This window comes from Chiloscyllium plagiosum, unplaced genomic scaffold (assembly GCF_037043375.1).
Source record: "Chiloscyllium plagiosum isolate Xiang-an unplaced genomic scaffold, Cpla_swu_hap1 HiC_scaffold_17, whole genome shotgun sequence".
NCBI lineage: Eukaryota > Metazoa > Chordata > Chondrichthyes > Orectolobiformes > Hemiscylliidae > Chiloscyllium > Chiloscyllium plagiosum.
The window spans coordinates 31,184,842-31,201,958 of NW_028270155.1; the positions used below are offsets into that span (position 1 = coordinate 31,184,842).

A 17,117-nucleotide genomic window follows, 5' to 3' on the forward strand; every position below is an offset into this window, starting at 1 on the left:
GGAGAGAGTAGCATGGAGTACAATAGGTCAGTGGGGAAGGAGATGAAGGTCAGGGAAGAGAGGGTGGAGTAGATAGGTGGAAAAGGAGCTGGGCAGGTCGGACAAGTCCGGACAAGTCGAGTTGCTGGAGGTTAGAAACTAGGATGAGGTGGGGGAAGGGGAAATGAGGAAACTGTTGAAATCCACATTGATGCCCTGGGGTTGAAGTGTTCCGAGGCGGAAGATGAGGCGTTCTTCCTCCAGGCGTCTGGTGGTGAGGGAGCGGCGGTGGAGGAGGCCCAGCACCTCCATATCCTCGGCAGAGTGGGAGGGGTAGTTGAAATGTTGAGCCACTGGGCGATTTAGTTGATTGATGCGGGTGTCTCTGAGATGTTCCCTAAAGCGCTCTGCTAGGAGGCGCCCAGTCTCCCCAATGTAGAGGAGACCGCATCGGGAGCAACGGATACAATAGATGATATTAGTGGATGTGCAGGTAAAACTTTGATGGATGTGGAAGGCTCCTTTAGGGCCTTGGATGGAGGTGAGGCACATCCCGCACCTCCGCCCTCAGACCCAACCCCTCCAACCGCAACAAGGACAGAATGCCCCTGGTGCTCACCTTCCACCCTACCAACCTTCGCATAAACCAAATCATCCGCCAACATTTCCGCCACCTCCAAACAGACCCCACCACCAGGGATATATTTCCCTCCCCACTCCTCTCCGCCTTCCGCAAAGACCGTTCCCTCCGTGACTACCTGGTCAGGTCCACGCCCCCCTACGACCCACCCTCCCATCCTGGCACTTTCCCCTGCCACCGCAGGAACTGTAAAACCTGTGCCCACACCTCCTCCCTCACCTCCATCCAAGGCCCTAAAGGAGCCTTCCACATCCATCAAAGTTTTACCTGCACATCCACTAATATCATCTATTGTATCCGTTGCTCCCGATGTGGTCTCCTCTACATTGGGGAGACTGGGCGCCTCCTAGCAGAGCGCTTTAGGGAACATCTCAGAGACACCCACATCAATCAACCAAATCGCCCAGTGGCTCAACATTTCAACTCCCCCTCCCACTCTGCCGAGGATATGGAGGTGCTGGGCCTCCTCCACCGCCGCTCCCTCACCAGACGCCTGGAGGAAGAACGCCTCATCTTCCGCCTCGGAACACTTCAACCCCAGGGCATCAATGTGGATTTCAACAGTTTCCTCATTTCCCCTTCCCCCACCTCATCCTAGTTTCTAACCTCCAGCAACTCGACTTGTCCGGACTTGTCCGACCTGCCCAGCTCCTTTTCCACCTATCTACTCCACCCTCTCTTCCCTGACCTATCACCTTCATCTCCTTCCCCACTGACCTATTGTACTCTATGCTACTCTCTCCCCACCCCCACCCTCCTCTAGCTTATCTCTCCATGCTTCAGGCTCTCTGCCTTTATTCCTGATGAAGGGCTTTTGCCCGAAACGTCGATTTTGCCTGTCCTCGGATGCTGCCTGAATTGCTGTGCTCTTCCAGCACCACTAATCCAGAATCTGGTTTCCAGCATCTGCAGTCATTGTTTTTACCTCTATGCTTTCAGCTGCCCAGGCCTTGGACTCTGGAATGTTAATTCTTGATCAGTAGGGTTAAGGAAAGTGGGCGTAAGAACAGTTGGATCAGTCATGATCCTATAGTGTTTCAGTGTAGGCTTGAGGTGTCAAACAGCCTACTTCTGTTTGTATTTCTTATGGTCTCATGGTAACCATATAACCATTGTCAATTGTTGTCGAACTCATCTGGTTCACGAATGACCACCCACAAATGGGAGGAAGTTTGCTGTCCTTACCTTGTCTGGTCTAGATGTAATTCCTGACCCAAAAAAATGTGCTTGACTTCTAAGTGCCCTTTGAAGTGGCACAATTAGGGCTGAGCAACAAATGCCAGCGATGCCTATATTCCATGGAAGAAAAAAACTCCTTCTTCTCTCTCCCTCTTTTAAATGCTTTAAGATACTCCTGTTAACCTACTCTTCATCTGTTCTTAAATCTCTTATGTGACTGTGTTAGGTTCTTCTACTCTTCTTACATACTTGATGCAACTACAACACACCAACCTCTGAACAAGCAACCAAATTTATTAAGCACAGTACAGCACAAGCTTTCTGGAGGAACCTTTAACACACACCTTGCAGAGCTACGGGGTTGTGGCAAAAGTTGTCCCTAAACAAAGGAACCAGTCTTTATACAAAACTCTCAACATCACAGTTAGGACTGCCCACAAGGCACCCCTCAGAAACAGTGTAATACAAATCATCCCTTAATGGTCAAATCTGTTGCATATTGTTTTTTCTAACTATAGGGGAGTAGTCAAATTCCAACTGTATATTGTTGTTATTGATTTCTGGATGAAAATGGCCATGTAAACTTCCCACATTCCGCCTGTAAGACGAAGACAAACCACTTTACCCCCCCCCCGGGGCATTCAATTTCTTGCAGATCCACAGAGCAATTTAACTCTTTAATATCTCATTCCCTTCTTTTATCATTCCATGATAACCACCTAGATGTGGGATGAGAAAGGCACTACCAATTTGTTCATAAGAATCTTATAGCCAGTACTTAAGCATGTTATTGACATAACAAAAATTACTAGTCCACGCAGTAGATAGGATCCTCCTATGTGGGAAAAAAAGTTCACCAGTGAAGTTCTTAAATCCACCGTCCATAGTGACCACTCCATCCCCTCCAAGTTGAGTAGAAACGAGCCAGTTATCCAAGATCTCCTTCAGGAAAGTCCAACTTGAAAATAAAGTTCAGTCGGCCCTTGCACACCACTCCACAGAGAAATCCGAATTCTTGGATAACGGAAGTTAAAGACTTCACAAAACTGACGAGACATTCATCCTTGCGGAGACTCTTCAGATCGAGGATACCAGCGCATCTGGCCATGTAGTGCAGCGGCTGCAGTAGCAGCAGGCTAGGTGAACGCAGCATTCTTTGCTGCTTCTGCTCCCACTCTGCTGTTAAGTGTAACAGCCAACTGGCTGTTGTGATGTTAGCTTGATCAGGAAGCCTTCATATTCCTTTAAATATCGAAAAGAAGGTAAAGCTGACGTGGTTTAATATCCGTAGGAAGGCCACTGACAAAAAACAAACAGACCTCCTCTTCACCGTTGTTAGCTTCTTCACTTTTCTTGCACATGACTGGGGAGCTGATTGAATCCATCGGATCAGGTTGTGGAGGGGTAGGCGGTGGTCCGAAGGCGTCCTTTACCTGTGAATGGAGAAACTCTTGAGACGATGCTAGCTGATGAAAGTATCTTTGGATTTCCTCTTCCATAATATTTAAGTCTACATGGGTGGGTGGGTCTGCGTTTGCATCCCAAGGGGTCCTACTGGGTCAGCCATAAATTATTTTGGCTGCCAATAGCCCAGTGGTTGAGTGTGGAGTAATCTTCATGTGATACAGGGCTAAAGGCAAGACATTCAACCAGTTGAGGCCTGTTTCAGACATTAACTTAGTTAGTTTGGTTTTAAGAGTCCTGTTTGCTCTTTCCATATTCCTGCTGCCAGAGGGTGGTAAGCGCAATGGAATTGCTGCTGGATATGCAGCGTCTCACGTAGCTCTTTGTTGATTTTCCCTACAAAATGGGGGCCATTGTCTGAACTAAGCTGCCGAGGCACACCATACCTCAGTATGATCGCTGTCAGGAGTAATTTTACCACCGTTGAGACTTTATTATTAGTGATCAGAAAAGCTTCGATCCATCTACTAGATAAGTCAATAATAACAAGGCAATACAATGTATGCGTGGCAGTTCAATGAAATCAAGCTGGATACAATCGAATGCACCACCTGACAAGGGTGTTCTCCCTGTTACGCACTGCATCCCTTGACTGGTAATGTTTTGCTGACATATTAAACATCATTTGACACGCTTTTGGGCTGCTTCAGCCAGTCGGGGGTATGCAATATAATATTACTCATTCCCTCCTTGCCAAGATGGGTGTCAGTATGAAGACAGTCAATAAACACTGGTAATAAAACATCAGCTATACATACTTGGCCAACTGGGGAGAATCCAGAGGCCTTTTGAAGCAGAGTGCGAACACCCATGCGTCTTCCATCTTTGTTTTTCTGGGTCAGGGGAGACCCCTGCAAACGCTGCACAGTAACAGTGTCTGGTATGTCTGTTAGTTTTGAGGCAGGTGATCGATTTAGTGCCTGCCAGTTCATAGAGGACACAATAGAATTGCGAGCTGTCACCGCGTCTCTGGCAGCTTGATCAGCTCTGGCATTGCCATTGCTGATGTCCTTAGGTCCATTACATGGGCAGCACATTTGATTATGGCCAATTTTTTGGAGAGGAGGATGACTTTGAAGAGATTTTGGACAATAGGTGTCCCTGAGGAGGTCCGAAATCCATGTTGTGACCATAGCTGTCCGAAGTCATGGGCTGCGCCAAAAGTGTATCGCTTATCCGTATATAGATTTACTGATTTTCCTGTGGTCAGGATACAAGCCCATGTTAGAGCAAAGAGTTCTGCTTTCTGAGCAGATACTGGGGGATCGAAGGAGGCCAATTCCAAGGTGACTGTGTATCTTGAAAGGGGAACTTCTAAGGGTAATATCGAAGAACTACCATCCACAAAGAGGGTAAAATCCGGTGGGGGTAATGGGGCATCTACAAGGTCTGGTCAAGGGGAGATTAAGAAGTGGTTGTACAAAAGGCAGTCATGGGCGGTGTTCTGAAAGCTCCTCTTGGGGTACTCAGGAGTGTTGTCGGGTTCACAGGTGAGCGGTAGGAGAAGGTCAGAACGGGGGCTATTGAGAAGAGCTACTTCATAATGGCTAAGTCAAGCTTGTGCTGAAAATGTGTTGCTGGAAAAGCGCAGCAAGTCAGGCAGCATCCAAGGAACAGGAGAATGGACGTTTCGGGCATAAGCTCTTCTTCTCCTGTTCCTTGGATGCTGCCTGACCTGCTGCGCTTTTCCAGCAACACATTTTCAGCTCTGATCTCCAGCATCTGCAGTCCTCACTTTCTCCTCTAAGTCAAGCTTGTGTATGATGTTGCGCCTGATGAGAAGTCGAGGGCTACAATGGCATGTGACAGGTAGGTAGTTGGGGATTTTTGAAGAATACTATTGAAAGTAGTCATTACAAGGGAGTAGATAGCTGGGAGAATTTGTGAGCAGGGTGGGAGGCCCATGGTGACAGGGTCAAGGCGAGTTGAGTAGTAGGCCACAGGTTTCTTGCGATCCCCCTGGGTTTGGGTTAAAGCAGAAGTTGCACAGCCTTCTAGGATGCTGGCATACAACTGGAAGGGCCTGTTGTACAATGGTTTTCCGATGCTGGGGCGCTGGCAAGGGCTGTTTTTAATTCAGTGAAAGCTGACTTTTGTTCTTCATTTAAGGTGAAGGTGCTTGAAGCCTTGCTTGAGGCCAAAGGGGTTAACTGTTAGGAGCCACTGTCGGCAGTAGTTAACTAGGCTTAAGAAGGTATGCATTTGCTTGGCGCCTGTAGGCAGAAGGGTCGCTAGAATGGGTGTGATAAGTTCCAGGATTAACTGTCGGTCAGAAACACTGAGCAAGGTTCCCAGGAATGTGACTCGGCACTGGGTGCGTTGAATCTTGCTGGCTGGTATGATGAAGCCCCAAGTATGGAAGACATTCAGGAGACAGTTGGGATCTGTGATGTTAGCAGATTCCGAAGGGCTAGCCAGGAGCAGGTCATCAACATATTGGGCAATGGTGGAGCCACTCAGCAGCTGAAGCTCCGAAAGCTGCTGGTGCAATACCTGGGAGAATAAAGTAGGCAAATGGACAAATCCCTGAGGGAGGTGCATCCACATGTACTGCTGACCTTTGAAGGTAAAGGCGAACGAATATTAACAATCTGCTGCTAGAGGGAGAGCTAAGAAAGCATGCTGTAGGTCAACAGGGTGAAAATACAGGGGCTAGCGGGGATGCTGCTAAGAATCATAGCAGGGTTTGGCACGACTGGGTGTAAAGGCTGGACTATTCTATTCGTCTGCCTGAGATCCTGTACTAATCTCCATTCTGGGCATCCTAGCTTTGGACCAGGTAGAATGTGGGTGTTGCAGGGTGATTGGCAGGGGACTAGAACGCGTTGTTGGAGGAATGAATCTATCAAGGTTGATATCCCTTCTATTGCTTCTGGTCTTAGGGGGTACTGAAGGCAGTTTCGTCCCTGGTATAATCTGGATTTTTATAGCCTCTATGGGGCTAGTTCATGCTAAGAGACCGACCAGAGATCTGGAAAGGGGTTCTTCCGAGGGATTGTGTTGGGGTTGATGGTGGCAAAGTATGCCCGCTAGAGTGAAAAGGCTTGAATAATTAGTCAAATTCCCCTCAGTCAGCTGTTGTGGAATGTCAGTGACACTGGGGTCTGACTGCTGCTGTAAACGGTGTGCTAAGATTCCCAGAGCCTTAGCTTTTATATTCCTTGTTCACAGTCAAGGCAATATGGGAAGAAACCAATCCTGATTGATGCCATAGGTAGACTAGCACATCCACGAAGAGGGCTGATTTCTCCTTGCCTATAATGGTAATAATGACAGTCGATCCTAGGAAGGGAGCAAAGGTGGCTGCCAGCTCAGTGGAAGCTCCAGTGGAATTGTAGCAAAGGGTTACATAGGGATTGGGGGCCTGCAGGGCAGGAATAAACTCCTCTGGCCTCAAATCAACAGCCCACCGTTCGGAGGGGGGCGCAATAGATCCAAAATTGTCTCTTTGTGAGAGTGTTTTTAATGGAGATGCCGTTGTTAACGCAAAGAATATCGAGGGAACACAACAAATCCCTTCCTGTTAGGTTAATCCCTAAATCAGGGGTTTGTGCAAATTGGACAGTACAGGTTTGGAGGCCAAATTGAACAGTTAGTGATTCTGTCAGGGAATATGGTCTTTCCTTCCTGGTTAAGGCACTAAGGTTCATAAAGGTGGGTGAGAGTCTAAATCCGTGTTGGCGCACACAGGAGGTTTCAAGCATTGAAGCTGTGGTGCTGGTATCAATCGTCAAGGGATTTCATTGCCCTCAACGGTCAAGCAACGGTTCATCCTCAGGGTTGTTGGTCAACATGGGGTAAATTGGAAGGGCAGATAGTCGGGCTGAGAAAGGGTTACTGGTGGAGAAAGGTTGTCTCCTGTTTTGGGGTCTATGTTGTTACTGTACCTACAGGCATTTTTGCTGCCAATGATCCCTGGCACCACAGTTAAAACAGCCCTGTGCTGACCTTTGCATTGCCAGACAGGGCAGGCCGCTACGGAGCAGGGAGCGTCTGTTGTGGTTGCAGAAAGGGGGTGAAGGGGCATAGGGTGACTGATAAAGAGGAGCACTGGGGCCATCCGGGTGAGTAGTATACCCATAGCTAAATCCATTGACCAGATCTACAACTGGAGCAACAGAGCCCCTGTGACGGGGCTGACTAGGAGGACGCTGTACCATTTTATGTTTTACTGTAGTTTGTTTAGAGTCTTTAATGCTATTCCAGTAGTGAGTGCCCTTTTCATTTGTAGACAGGTGTTGTTTGGCCAATCCAAATTATTGGTCCTAATAGCTGTGGCAACCCCTTCTGGAATACTCTGCAACAGGAGAGCATTAAACTGGGGTGAGGGATTCTCTGCATTTTAAGCAGTGCCGCCTGCATAGGTGGTGTACGTGGAACAGAACCATTCCCAGAAATGTGAACCTTCCTCCCCCTGCTTTGGGCTGCACTCTAATACTTTAGTTATATCCACCAGTTGTTGCAAGGTTCTTTGCAGGGCCCCTGTAATTGCCTGGATTTGGTCCCCAGGTTGGAGCATTGCACCGGCAAAGGCTACCCAGTCATTATGTCCTCCCAACTGGGTTTTCCATCGAGATCCCTTATTCGGGACCGATGCCATACAGCACAAACTGAAAAGATCCTGATACATTATGGCCTAATACATTATAGGCATGATCCAAATGTAATCTATAAAATCCTTCGACAATAGACAATAGGTGCAGGAGTAGGCCATTCTGCCCTTCGAGCTTGCACCACCATTCAATATGATCATGGCTGATCATCCTTAATTAGTATCCTGTTCCTGCCTTATCTCCATAACCCTTGATTCCACAATCCTTGAGAGCTCTATCGAACTCTTTCTTAAATGAATCCAGAGACTGGGCCTCCACTGCCCTCTGGGGCAGAGCATTCCACACAGCCACCACTCTCTGGGTGAAGAAGTTTCTCCTCATCTCTGTCCTAAATGGTCTACCCGTATTTTTAAGCTGTGTCCTGTGGTTCGGCACTCGCCCATCAGCGGAAATATGTTTCCTGCCTCCAGAGTGTCCAATCCTTTAATAATCTTATATGTCTCAATCAGATCCCCTCTCAGTCTTCTAAACTCAAGGGTATACAAGCCCAGTTGCTCCAGTCTTTCAGCCTTGGGGCTTATTTTTTGGTTTGGGGCATATGACATAATTAAACACATCTCTCAGGGTTTCCAAGGAGTGTAAACTTGCATAGTGGCCTCGCCTGCCACTCCAGGGTTCGGGTTAGGGACTATCCAAGTAGGGAACTGTCTCAGTCTGTGTTTACGGGGATTCTTCCCCTTCTTTGGTGGGAAGAACTAGGATTGACCGGTCCTTTTACCATCTTTCTGAGCTACCCATTGTCTTTGTGGTCGTAATGGTGATGTTCGTCATGTTCAATACTACTGTTTGTGTCAGTGTTATAGGATAAATTGTCTGTCCCCTATGCCTCTCAAAAGGTCTAGTCCCTTGCTCTCTCTGGGTATTTGATTGGGTTCTGAAGGTGACTGGGTCGGTGAAACATTCCAAGATCTGGTTCTGGTCAGGACGGGGATAGTTAGCATTTCCCAGGGGCTGAGGATCAGGTTGTGGACAGGCAGGTGGTAGCAGAGGGTAGAGTGGGGGTAATAGTTGCTGGTTCTGAGACTGGCTGAGGTGGTGGGGTGCTGGCAGGGGTATTAGGGTCTCTGGGTTGATATGGCGGGGCCCCACACCGAATTTGCCAATCCTCCTCCTGGTCATCGGTGTCATTATTTTGGAACGATATCGGCAGACCAAACATGGCAGGAGGTATTCCATTTTATTCCCTCTTGAAAGTTCAGCTTGACATTTCAACTCTGATTCCTTACTGTCTTTCCTTTCTCAATTTTTCCTGGTTTCCTTTACTCATAACACAATCCTCACACCGACTCCTCAGCACCTGCCAAGACTTGGGGTTTCCCATATTATCACACACTCTAATCCCTCTTTGACATGCATTATTCTCCCAGCTAGTCTGTTTAGATTTGTTTGTAATTTCCTCTGCAGTCTTTCTTCATGTGGATATTAAAGTTTTTCATTTAGTCCCCTTATCTCATTTCTCGATTGCCTCCTCTGTCTTAAAACATTTGTCTATGTCCCAAGTTCCTTCCAGCGGCCAAATTTCATTTCCCAACTTTTTATTTAAGCATGCTGACAGATGCCTAAACCTTTCCTCATTTTGGGTGTCATCATGGCATAACTGATACAAAGGGGTCCCGACTCCTGACTTATCCAACGTTTGTCCCATTTTTGTTTTATGTTCTGAACTTCTGACTATCTCTATATACTAGTCTAGTGCCTTTTAGTCTCCACACCCATTTCGGGGTCCTGACCTTTTTGTGAGGGATCTCCCCTCTTAACAACCAGTCTCCGGCAGGGTGATAGAGACAGACATAGCCGGTGATGTTTTACTGGGGTTTAGATCAGAGTGGTGCTGGAAAAGCACAGCAGGTCAGGCAGCATCCGAGGAGCAGGAAAATCGATGTTTCGGACAAAAGCCCTTCATTAGGAATCAGAAAAGTCGATTTTCCTGCTCCTCGGATGCTGCCTGACATGCTGTGCTTTTCCAGCACCATTATGATCTAAACTCTGGTTTCCAGCATCTGCAGTCCTCACTTTTGCCTAGTTGATTTTTTACGCTATGCTCCTGAACCCAAACCTCACCAGTAGAGGACTTTAACTCCTTTTCACCTAGAGGACTTTAACCCCCGAATTCCCAATAATTTATGATTCTGAAAGCAAACTCATCAGCATGCAAGTCCAAAAGTTACCTTAGAGATTTCGTTACCATAGAGTCTGAGGGGACGAGTGGTCAACTGAGTGGTAGATTTAGAGAGAGAGAGAGAGAGAGATCAGGGTGAAGCTTATGTTGTGGGCCCATCCGTCTCACACAACTGACACTCAGACGATCACTTATTCAGTCCACCTGGAAGCTGTTTGAATCCCACTGCTGTCACCAAATGTTAGGTTCATTTATTCTTGAGATTCTTACAAGTTTGATGCAACTACAACACATCAACTTCTGTGAACAAGCAACCAAATTTATTAAGCACAATACAGTTCCTTTTTGGAGGAACCTTTAACACACATCTCGCAGAGCTTACAGGGTCGTGGCAAAAGCTGTCTCTGAAGAAAGGAAACAGTCATTCCTTTATACAAAACTCTCAACATCACAGTTAGTACTACTCACAAGACACCCCTCAGCACCCCCTCATAGTCACATGCCACACAAGATATAATGCAGAGACCACCCCACCTCCAGAAACAATGTAATGCAAATTATCCCTTAATGGTCAAATCTGGAGCAAATTGTTTTCTCTAACTATAGGGGAGTAGTCAAATTCCAACTGTAATGTTCTTATTGATTTCTGGATGAATATGTAAGTCATCCCTGAATGGCAAGGAAATGGCCATGTAAACCTCCCACATTCCACCTATAAGACTAAGACACACCACCTTACTTCTGAGGTATTTAATTTCTTGCAGGTCAGTAGAGCAAATTAAATCTCTAATATCTCAAGTAAATATCCAATTTTGTGTGATTACGCTGCTGAGTATCTTGGTATGTTTTACTGCTTTATGTGCTATTTAATGACAAATTCCTTGTGTTGCATTAGGTAGAAATTATTACACATAAAAAGACATTTTAGCCATGTGTCAACCTCTCACATGAGCAGTACCGTTTGATTGTTCCATTCCCATTGCCTTTTGGTACCTCCACGTTCCACTAAAAGTATATTGAACCTAATCTTTTAAGTCAGTATGGTTTCTGCTTTAATTACAAATGCTGTGGTGCATTACACAACCTTAGAACCTTATATACAAAAAGGAAATCTCTTGCTCTCTCCTATATCTCTTGCATTTAATCCTGTGTCAATGACTTCTCATTTTAGATTTCCAGTGTAGTTCTATCTATTTCATTTTATATTGGTTCTTGGGATTTGGATGTTGCTAACAAGGCTGTAGTCCTTGAATGTGCATAGTTGCTGAGAAGATTAAGTATCAGTCATGTAGATTGGGACTGGAACTACTGCAAATCTGTTCAGGGTGACAGATTTTCTTGAACGGCCGTCAACCCTTCTTTGTCTGATTCCACGAGAATTTTAAATCTCTCTATACTGATGAAAGCAGCCCCAGTATTTCAAGTCTTTCTTCATATTTATATTTCCTCAAGCTGACAGCTCCCTCAGGAGCCATCTTTTTTCTGTCTTCATTAAGTTAACTGGTCTGTAATTACCCAAGTTTATGTCTTGCCCTGTTGAAACAGGGTTTAGTTACTCTTCAATCCTCTGCAACACATTCACTCACTGAACTCTGTTATTTCTTCCAATTCCCTCAGAAATTCTATATGTATCCTGTGTGATGCAAGGTGTGTGCTTTGTATATATTTTAATGTCATTTATTTTAAAATTTAAATCTTGAAGTAGTAGCATTTCACACTGGAAAGAACTGTTATCTGAAACATTACCCAGCTCTTAGCTCTAAATTATCACTTTCCACTTCAATCATCCTAGTCCTTTTTCTGACATTAATTTAATGACATTATTGACTGAAGGAAAATATGTGAAAATATTTTTAGTCTGACAATATGAGGGGGTTTAATAAGATATGACTAACCTGTCACTATTTCTGGAGCTATGCTTTATTTCAGAACAAAAACCAGTATGTGACAGTACGTTCATGGGATGTTAACAGAAATTTGTTTGCATTGGAAGAGTTTTATAACCAGACAAAGTAAACATTGAAGAGCACTAGCTTGCTTTCAGTGAAAAGGATCAGGAATTGATATTTAAGTGCTTAGGGGTGAAATGCATCGCTAACAATGTTAAGAAAGTGGACTTTTTGGAGACTTAGTGGAACTGGCGTTGAGATACTGAAACAATCATAGAATCACTACAGTACAGATACAGGCGCCCAGGCCCAACTCCCAATCCCCTTAACCCTGCATTTACCATGGCTAATCCATCTAGCCTACACATCCTTATTCTGGGGTAATTTAGCATGGCCAAATCACCTGACCTGCCCAGCTTTGTACTGTGGGTGGAAACTGGAGCAGACATGGGGAGAATGTGCAAACTCCATACATGGAGTCACCCAAAGCTGGAATCAAACCTGGATCCCTGGCACTGTGAGGCAGTGGTGCTAACTGCTGTGCCACCCAAAATGTGGAAATCATTAGCTAAAAGGAATAGGATAAGAGAATATAGCTTTGGGCATCCTCAGTTTGCAGATGCAGCTGAGAGGAATGCTCAACCATGGTATATGTCAAGATTTGCGACAAATTAGATACAGTATGATGCAAAGCGACTGTGATACTAACCTATAAAGAAATCCTTTATGCTAGACCCCATGATAGGCTTTGAAAATGACCAAAACATTTACAAAGTATTCAGGGTCACAATTCCAATAGTCTATGGAAACAAGTGAACCAGCGGAATTGCCATGCTAGAAGACATACCGTTGATCTGAATTAAGCCAGACCTTCTATGGTATTGCATGGTCGCAGAGTTAATAGCAGCTTCTGTAAGTTTATGCATTACTGAAGTAGGAGTATTCCAATGCCAGTATATCTTTCCTTTGAAAAGGGACCCAAAACTGTTCATGGTCTTGGTGTGATCTGACTAATGCCTTATATAGTTTTAACATCTCTACATTTTTATACTCTATTCCCTTTGAAATAATGGCCAACTTTCGATTTGTCTTCCCAATTACCCACTGAACTTGAATGTAAGCTTTCTGTTCTGTAGTTTTTTTGTAGTCTTTCTCCACTTACTTAATATTTCTTGTCCTGCCAAAGGGCACAAATTCTCCCTTTTCCCAACTCTGTTTTATTAGTTAGCCAATCCTCTATCCATGCTAATATACTACCTCCAACACCATATAGGCTCTCATCTTATTTCATTATTTCTAAATGCTCTGCTATTACATCCTTTATAATAGACTTTCACATTTTCCCAATACAGACGAACTGTTAAACTAACTGGCCCATAGTTATCTATATTTTTGTCTCCTTCACTTTGTAAATAAAAGTGTTACATTGGCAGTTCCCAATGCTTTGGAACTTTTCCAGCGTCTAAGCATTCTTGAAGGATTACTATCCGTGCATCCACTATCTGTGTAATTACTTCCTTTAATGTCCTAGGATGCATCCCCTCAAATCCTGTTAACCCGCTTTTATTTTCATGAATGCTCAGAGGACAGTGGTCACCATCATTGACAATCCTGTCTGTGGGAGGCCAATACCAGCATAACCACTGGCACCCAAGCTGAGATTAGCTCAGGATTGATTGATCTTCCTGTGATTTAGTATCCCAAAAGTACGATGCCATTTTTTTCAGTTAAACTATAAAGTGTTTAATTTTTAAAAGTACTTGTGATTATACTTGTGATCTCTCAAGGGCAGTTAAGAATGGGCAATAAATGTTTACCTTGCCAATGACGCTCACATCCTATGAATAAATAAAAAAAAGTATATCCCAAGGTCTCAGTGTATACTATTATTTATACTCAGGCTGAACAAACTGCAGTTGTGTATTCTTCTCCAGCAGTAACATGACCTTAATTCTTAGTGCATGGTACAGAGACAAACATAACAAGTAGCTTATTCCTAGTGTCAACTTTTGAATTGTTCATGTCTTCATTTGCCATAGCCTGGATTTTTCTTTTTTTTTCTGGAAACTTCTGAGTACAAGGCTGAAGTTCAACAAAGCTAGTTACCACAAGCAGATCTATCCTAGTCAACACAATGCAGCTTTGGCTGCAGAGCATGAGTAACATAATATGAGGCACCTTTGCCTACATACTATCTTGAATACTTGTTTTAAGGGAGGGAAAAGTAGCTGGTGCTGCAGCTGAACAGATGGTTTGAATGCAGCCTAGATGAAATGGCAGAAGTGTACACTCTGCAAGCTGCATGGACTGCTGTACAGAATGTGGTTTGGGCAAGTTCAGCTGATAATTATGGATCCACAGCACAAAATTAATTGTGATCTACTACATACTGCTGCTAAATATGTCCTGTATGTCTGTCAAAAATGGTGGAAAAGTCATACTTACACAGAAGGAATGTCGTGCTTGAATTGAAGCCATAGTTTCATGACACAGTGAGCTTTTCCTTGTATCTGTTCATGCAAGACTTGACATGAATGTTTGACTCCGAATCTTGATCAGATATGTATGAAAGTGAGTGTGAGGAAGAGAGACAGCCAGTGTGAGGGACCATTTTCGTGCATTTCAACTTTGGGTAGAAGATAAGCATTTTATACACCCCAAAGGAAAAACAAGACAAAGAGGCAAAGATTGCAGGGGACTTTGCTGGAAGTATTAGTGTCCCAACCTCTAGCTTGAAAGTCTGGATTCAAGTTCTTCCTGGCTTGGAGGTGCGGTATAACACATCTGAACAGGTCGATTGAATGCAAGGCCAAACTGCTGCATGCTGTTTCCTATCCAATCCCAATATTCCATTTGACATGAGGAGATTGGAAGTAAAACAGAATACACCTTATTACTTGTCTCTATTTCACAAAGTTTTTTGCTAACTTGTTAAGGAAGAGTTGGTCCATAACAGTTTGCAATGTCTGTCTCAACCTAATGGACATCGATGCCGATTTGATTTACGAAGAAAATATCAGAATACTTTCTAACAGCCTTTTTTGGAAGTGGACTGACTTGTTGACAGTGACCACTGCTATTATATAGATAAATGTGAGTAAATTGGCACGTATCAAGATCTCTTAAACATAAATGGAGAGAAATTAGGAGAAAATTTAGTGGTGTTGATTCCTCATATCCATGAGCAGGTGGCTTAATGTCTCACCTAAACGCAGTGTTTCCTTCAGTGGAGTATCAACTGGCATCATTGACACATTTATCTACAAATAGCAGTGCTTGCAATGTGAAGCACTTTGGGACGCCCAATATATGTAAAAAGTGGTATATTAATGAAAACTCTTTCTTTTATTTTAAACATTAGTCATGTGGCAAAAGTACTGTACATTAGCAATTACAAGCTGAACAATTAACCATATGTCAATCGGTATGAAGCGATCCTTGAATTTAGACTGCATTAAGATTTGTTTTATTTTACTCATTGATTCTGAAAATAATGTAAACTACTGTAATTTTATTTACAGTTGTTTTAAGATGCATTGTAAATATGTTGCTGGAGATGCTTAGTGGTTTTTGAGGTTAAATGTTGCTTGATACAGTTAAGATGGTGGATTATTATCAGCAAGAGCAGAGCTGGTGATTCTTGACCGATGTATGTGAATACAGCTTCATATATGGTGTGGTTTAGTCCCAGTTGAGGTTAACACTAGAAGATTCAAGTTGGTTTTATCAAGTGTTTTTTTATACAAACTATAATTTATCAATGTCTTATTTTTGAATTTGGCTGCAAACTAGCTTTTGTAAATGAAATTGTCTGATCTTTATATCACAAAACCTTAATATTCTTGAAGGTACAGTGTTGTAGAAGAACACACTAACTATCAGTTAGCTAATTTTGGATGTTGCCTTTCTGTAAAATAATCCATTTGCACTGAAAATATTAAGTTAGGAGCTGCTTTATTAAAAAAAAAGTTGAAATATTTGCTCACAGTTTAAGATATTTGAATCTCTTAATGTCATACCCTGGTATCAGAAAATGCATTACTGATACCTCTGATATTCAGTGCGTCAAGTCAGTACAATTTATTCAGTATGAGTTGAATTATATGGAATTCCAGCCAGGCACCAGTTATTAGAAATACCTTATCATCAATTAGCTTTTTGGTTCTCAAGTTGTTGCTCTTATTCAAAATAATTTATATTCACAAAAGCTAGTGTTTCTCCTTTAGGAAGATATTTGCTTGGAACAGATCTGAGCTATGTAGACTAGAAAAACTCGAATGCTAAAGACAATCCATAATTAACTTCAGTACCCCCGATCCACAGAAGAGATTGTGGAGGGTGAGGTTGAAGTTAGTGAATGTTCCCTAATGGAAATATTGGGCACATTTTGAGACAGTTCTTAGAGTCATGGAGTCACACAGCATGGAAACACACTGTTTGGTCCAACCAGTCCATGCCGAACATAATCACAAACTAAACTTGTCACACCTGCCTGTTCCTGGCCAATATACCTAGTCATGTACTTATCTAAATGTCTTTTAAACATTGTAATTGTACCACTTCCTCTGGAGGCTCATTCCACATATGAACCACCCTCTGTTTAAAAAATTTGACCCTCATTTCTTTTTTAAATCTCTCCTCTCACCTTAAAAGTGTGCCCCTAGTCTTGAAATCCCCCATTCTAGGGAAAAGACAGCTACCATTAACTCTATCTATACCTCTCATTACCTTATAAACTTCTATAAGGTTGCCTCTGGACCTTCCACACTCCAGTGAAAACGGGTTTTGAGGGATATGGGCCGGGTGCTGGCAGGTAGGACTAGATTGGGTTGGGATATCTGGTCTGTATGGAGGGGTTGGACCGAAGGGTCTGTTTCCATGCTGTACATCTCTATTTCCTTTATTACTTAAACCTTCCATACCTGGCAACATCCTGGTTAAACTCTCCTGAACCCTCTCCAGCTTAATATAGAAAAACAATGATCTCAAAGAAAGTGAAACATGACTAGTGACCATTTATAATAAGTACTGGAGGATTCCCACTACAAAATGTACTATTCCAGCATGAGGAGAAATGGGAGAAAATCTGGTGATGGGGGAACAAAATATATTTCTTCAACTGTAGATTAGCTCACATTCCTAAACAAGATAGCCACTGTCATTATGCAGGTATCCTCTATCTGAAGCACGTTCTAATAGTATATTTTTAGCGCAATTTGTAGATTTGAATAGTG

At 43.5% G+C, this 17,117-nt stretch overlaps 1 protein-coding gene across 5 annotated transcripts in view; it reads left to right on the top strand.

Moving 5' to 3' along the window:
- Positions 1-17,117, top strand: part of LOC122558312 (ataxin-1-like) — a 43,944-nt gene that overhangs the window by 3,231 nt on the left and 23,596 nt on the right. The gene's annotated exons all lie outside the window — the stretch shown is intronic.